General features: G+C 44.4%; 1 pseudogene; it reads right to left on the minus strand.

The window, feature by feature from the left end:
- Positions 1 to 279, minus strand: LOC111552043 (annotated as a pseudogene).
- Positions 280 to 6,214: the final 5,935 nt, after the last annotated feature.

A 6,214-nucleotide genomic window follows, 5' to 3' on the forward strand; every position in this document is an offset into this window, starting at 1 on the left:
CTACTGGTCTTTCAGTTCCTTCAGTCTTCTGATGGTAGACTTTGCTGTGGCAGCAGAAGCGGTATTGTAGATTCAGCCTCCACCAGCTACTGTCTTCATGTAGGAACCATAGTGCCAGATCCCTGTGTCTCGTCTTTTCGTCTTGGTTTTGCCACAGAAAGAGCAAGTGTACCTGACATGCTAGCTGGTTTCAATTTTCTTCACCATTTTCCGGAGGGAGGCACCATAGCGGATCCTGTATTTACCGACAATTCCAACTTTATTGGTGCATTTAGCCATGTCAGCCCAAAGCCCTAAGTAGGTTCGAGCCTGCAATAGTCTTTAAAAGCATTATTTTATGTTTCGTTATGAAATTAACTTTTTTTTTTTTTTTTGGAGATGTAGTCTTGCTCTGTCCCTAGGCTGGAGTGCAGTGGCGCAATCTTAGCTCACTGCAATCTCCACCTCCCGGGTTCAAGCGATTCCCCTGCCTCAGCCTCCTGAGTAGCTGGAATTACATACAGGAGTGCACCACCATGCCCGGCTAATTTTTTGTATTTTAGTAGAGACGGGATTTTATCATGTTGGCCAGGATGGTCTCGATCTCCTGACCTCGTGAACCACCCGCCTTGGCCTCCCAAAGTGCTGGGATTACAGGCATGAGCGACCGTGACCGTGCCTGGCCCAATTTTATTTTTTTTGAGACAGAGTCTCACTCTGTCGCCAGGTTGGAGTGCAATAGCGTGATCTCGGCTCACTGCAAACTCTACCTCCTGGGTTCAAGCGATTCTCCTCCCTCAGCCTCCTGAGTGGCTGGGATTACAGGCATGCGCCACCATGCCCAGCTAATTTTTGTATTTTAGTCGAGACGGGGTTTTACCATGTTGGCCAGGATGGTCTTGATCTCTTGACCTCATGATCCATCCACCACAGACTCCCAAAGCGCTGGGATTACAGGCGTGAACCACCGTGCCCGGCCTTTTTTTTTTTTTTTTTTTTTTGAGATGAAGTCTCACTGTGTTGGCCAGGCTGGAGTGCAGTGATTCAGTCTTGGCTCACTGCAACCTCCGTCTCCCACGTTCGAACTGAGTGGGGGCTTCAAATTCTGGTTTCAAACCAGGATGATTCTCCAGTTCCTTGAGAGTTTATAGCTGTGTGAGCTATTTTCACTGTTCCCAGAGCCTAATAGAAACCTTCTGTGTACCCCAAATAAGCCTGCACAGGCCAACTTTAAGGTCAGGTGTTTTGCATTCATTAGAAATGTTAGGAACTTGGAGTGGTCCTCTCATGCTGTTCAGAATGTGTGGTTATGGCCTGAGTGTGGAGTGGGCACGTGCTGCTTTGGGGCCTGACATGCATCCCAACCCCCTTCTATTGTGAGGGAGTTCTGCGGGAGGAAACGTGGGGAACACCACCTCCCATAGCCCCTGGACAGCACTGACTTTAGACCTGGGCAAGTGAGACCCTTCCCCAGGCCTGTTCCTCAGGAGTCTCCACACTTTGGAGTGTGTTTCTCAAAATGTTCCAGCTTTCCCTTGTGTGCTTGGGACATGCCAGGGCCAGCAGGCAAGAGAGTTCCAGTTGCTCCCAGCCTTTCCAACGTTTGGTATTGTCAGGCTTTTTGATTTTAGCTATTCTTCACTGTGGATATTTTTTCCCATGGGAAATCTCTCTCTCTCTGTGTATGTCTCTCTCTTACCCTTCTCTGTCTCTCTTTCCTTCTCTCTTGCTTACCTTCTCTCTCTTTCTTTCTCTCTCTCTCTCTCTCTGTCTCCCTGTCTCCTCTCCACAACACATTTACTGAGGTATCAAAAACATGGCCGGGTGTGGTGGCTCATACCTGTAATCCCAGCACTTTGGGAAGCTGAGGCAGGCGGATCATTTGAGGCCAGGAGTTCGAGACTAACCTGGCCAACATAGCAAGACCCTGTCTCAAAAAAAACCCATATACATATTTGATTTGATAGGTTTTGATTTGATAGCTTTTGACATACATATACATCCATGAAGCTGTGACCGCGATGAAGATAATGAACACATCCATCATCCCCAAAGTTTCCTCGTGCTCCTCGTCATCCCACCCTCCTGCCTTTCCTGCCTCCTCCCTGCCCTACACCAGGAAACAACTGATATGCTTGCTGTCAATATACAAAGTAGTTTGCATTTTTAGAGTTCTGTATAAATGGAATCATATAGTGTTTTCTTTTCTTTTTTGCTTTTTAAGACAGGATTTTACTCCTGACACCCAGGCTGAGGTGCAATGGCGTGATCTCGGCTCACTGCAACCTCTGCCTCCCAGGCTTAAGCAGATTTTCCTGCCTCAGCCTCCGAAGCAGCTGGGACTACAGATACATGCCACAGCGCCTGGCTAAATACAGTGTATTCTGTTTAAAATCTGACCTCTTTCACTTGGGATAATTATTTTGAGTTTCATCCATGTTGTGTGTTTCAATAGTTCATTCGTTTTTATTGCTCAGTAGTATTCCATTATATGCATTTATCATAATTTGTCTATACTTTTCTTTTTTGGTAATGTCTTTGGCAAGATTTGGTATCAGGGTTATGCTGGCCTCATAAAATCAATTAAGAAGCATTTCCTTGGCCGGGCACAGTGGCTTATGCCTGTAATCCCAGCACTTGGGGAGGCTGAGGCGGCTGGATCACCTGAGGTCAGGAGTTTGAGACCAGCCTGACCAACATGAAGAAACCCTGTCTCTACTAAAAATACAAAATTAGCCAGGGACGGTGACTGATGCCTGTAATCCCAGCTACTCAGGAGGCTGACGCAGGAGAATCTGCTTGAACCCGGGAGGCGGAGGTTGTGGTGAGTCAGGATTGCGCCATTGCACTCCAGCCTGGGCAACAAGAGTGAAACTGCGTCTCAAAAAAAAAAAAAAAAGAAAAAAAGAAATGTTTCTTCATTCTCTACTTTTTTTTTTTTTTTAGACAGAGTTTCACTCTTTTGCCCAGGCTGGAGTAAAGTGACGTGATCTTGGCTTACTGCAACTTCCGCCCCTCAGGTTCAAGTGATTCTCCTGCCTCAGCCTCCTGAGTAGCTGGGATTACAGGCGCTCACCACCATGCCCGGCTAATTTTTATATTTTTAGTAGAGACAGGGTTTTGCCATTTTGGCCAAGCTAGTGTCGCGCTCCTGACCTCAGGTGATCCACCCGCCTCAGCCTCCCAAAGTGCTAAGATTAAAGACATGAGCCAATGCGCCCGGCCTTTCCATTTTTTGAGACAGAGTCTTGCTCTGTTGCCCAGGCTGGAGTGCAGTGGCAAGATCATAGTTCACTGCAGCTTCCACTTCCCTAGGCTGAAGTTATCCTTCCACCTCAGACTCCTAAGTTGCTGGGACCACAGGTGTGCGCCACCATATTCGGCTAATTTTTGCATTTTTTAAGGAGATGGGGTTTCACCATGTTGTCCAGGCTGGTCTTGAGCTCCTGGGCTCCAGTGATCCTCCTGCCTTGGCTTCCCAAAGTGTGGGGATTACAGGCATGAGCCACCACACCCAGCCCATTCTCTATTTTCTGGAAGGTTTGTGTAAAAATTTTTTTATAAAAAAATTTCTTTCATTCTGAATTACGCAAAATCAAAACTGCAAACAAACAAGTACTGTTTATAAGATCCACTAATGTTATATTTTTAAATAATATGATTATATAATAGCTTTCTTTAAATCTGAGTTCACTCACATTTGATTTTTTTTTTTTTTTTTTTTTTTTGAGATGGAGTTTCACTTTTGTTGCCCAGGCTGGAGTGCAATGGTGTATTCTCGGCTTACTGCAACCTCTGCCTTCCAGGTACAAGTGATTATCCTGTCTCAGCCTTCTAAGTAGCTTGGATTACAGGCATGCACCACCATGCCCGGCTAATTTTTTTGTATTTAGTAGAGACGGGGTTTCATCATGTTAGTCAGGGTGGTCGCGAACTCCTGACCTCAGGTGATCCACCTGCCTCAGCCTCCCAAAGTGCTGGGATAACAGGCATGTGCCACCACGCCCAGCTTTGTTTTATCTTTACTAACTGTAATTACCAAGTTGTAAAAACGAACAATTACAACCACATTCTTGGCAGAATTTTGATGTCTGATAATACCTGGATATTGGACAGCATCCAATTAAAACATCAGTGTAGCTTTCATGCATTAAATAAAGTATTTTACTCAAGTTCCCAAAACAAACTTGAGTATGTTGGTTTTAATGGAAGCAAAAGGCCAAGTTAAAATATGAAAGCAGATCATTTTTATTTGGTGGGAGCTGAAATGAATATTTGCATTCTAATCAGACACCTGTGCCATGTGGCATTTTCCAACTTTTTAAGAGTCTACTAATCTGAACACTTCACAGCTTTCTACCTTTGCTTTGCTCTTCTCTTTTCTTTCCTTTCATTTTGCCTTCAGACTTTTTCTTTTCTTCTTTTTTTTTTTTGAGACAGAGTCTCGCTGTGTCACCTGGGCTGGAGTGCAGTGGCACTATCTTGGCTCACTGCAACCTCCACCTCTTGGGGTTCAAGTGAGTCTCATATCTCAGCCACTCGAGTAGCTGGGTCTGGTGGTGCACACCTCCACACCCAGCTAATTTTTGTGTTTTTAGTAAAGACAGGGTTTCACCACGTTGGCCAGGCTGGTCTCAAATTCCCGGCCTCAAGTGATCTGCCTGCCTTTGGCCTCCTAAAGTGCTGAGATTCCAGACATGAGCCACCGCCCCTGGCCTCAGCCTTTTTCTTTACCTCTACTTCTTCCATACTGGGTACTGTCCATACTGGTCTAGAAAACCCTTTTTTCCTCTTAATATCAGCCTCCATTTTTGTGTCATCTTTTTCATCTTTCACCACACATGCATTTCCTCTTGGCAGTGTCTGGCATCACCACAGGTGCTGTCTCTTGAACGTCTTTCCTTAAAACATCGCTGTCTACTTTGAGAATACTTTCAAGTCAGCTGGGCACCTTTGGGGCATTCTTTTTTCTTTTTTGAACAGGTACCTTTCTTTTCCACCCCCTCTGACACACCACATGATCATGCTGACCAGAGTTTGGTTTGTGTAAAATTGCTGTTATTTCTTCCTCAAGTGTTAGATAGAATTGAACAGTGAAGGCATTTGGATTTGGGATTTTAATTGTTAAATCATTTTTGTTCTTTATTTTTTTTTCCCCGGACAGGATCTTGCGTCATCACCCAGGCTGGAGTGCTGTGGCACAGTCACAGCTCACTGTAGCTTCAACCTCCTGAGTTCCCTCCTAGGACCGATCCTCCCATCTCAATCTCCAGAGTAGCTGGGACTACAGGTACGTCCCACCACACCTGGATACTTTTTGAATTTTTTTGTAGAGTCAGGGTCTTGCTAGGTTGCTTAGGCTGGTCTCAAACTCCTGGCTTCAAGTGATTCTCCTGCCTTGGCCTCCTAAAGTGCCAAGATTACAGGTATGAGCCAGCATACCTGGCCTGCATCCTGCACATCCTGATACACTGTGTTTTCATTATCATTTAGATTGAAATGTTTTCTAATATCTTTTGTGATTTCTTTTTCGATTCAAGGTTATTTTGAAGAGTATTGTTTAATTTCAGAATATTTGAAGATCTTAAAAACATTTTACTTAATTATATAACCTGGGCTGGGCATGGTGGCTCACACCTGTAATCCCAGCATGTTGGGAGGTGGAGTTGGGCAGATCACTTGAGGCCAGGAGTTCGAGACCAGCCTGGCCAACATGATGAAACCCTGTCTCTACTAGAAATACAAAAATTAGCAGGGCATGGTGGCACACACCTATAATCCCAGGTACTCAGAAGGCTGAGGCATGAGAATCTTTTGAACCCAGGAGGTGGAGGTTGCAGTGAGCTGAGATAGCGCCACTGCACTCCAGCCTGGGTGACAAAGCAAGGCTCTGTCTCAAAAAAAAAGAAAAACCATAACCTGAACGAATTTGATCCTTTGCCATTTTTTGAGGCTTGTTTTATGGACTAGCATATAGCCCATCTCCTTGTATATTCCATGAGCTGTCAAAAGAATGTATACTCTGCGATTTTTGAGTATGATATTCTGTAGTCAATTAAGTCAAACTAATTGGTAATGCTATCAAATTTTCTATGACCTCACTTTCTTCCCCAACTTATTCTAACAATTACTAAGAGCGGCTATTAAAATCTCCATATGTTTATGGATTCATTTATTTCTTTTTAGTCTGTTAATTTTTGCTTTACATATTTTAAAGCTGTCTTATTAACTGTAT

This window comes from Piliocolobus tephrosceles, chromosome 10 (genome assembly GCF_002776525.5).
Source record: "Piliocolobus tephrosceles isolate RC106 chromosome 10, ASM277652v3, whole genome shotgun sequence".
NCBI classification, from domain to species: domain Eukaryota; kingdom Metazoa; phylum Chordata; class Mammalia; order Primates; family Cercopithecidae; genus Piliocolobus; species Piliocolobus tephrosceles.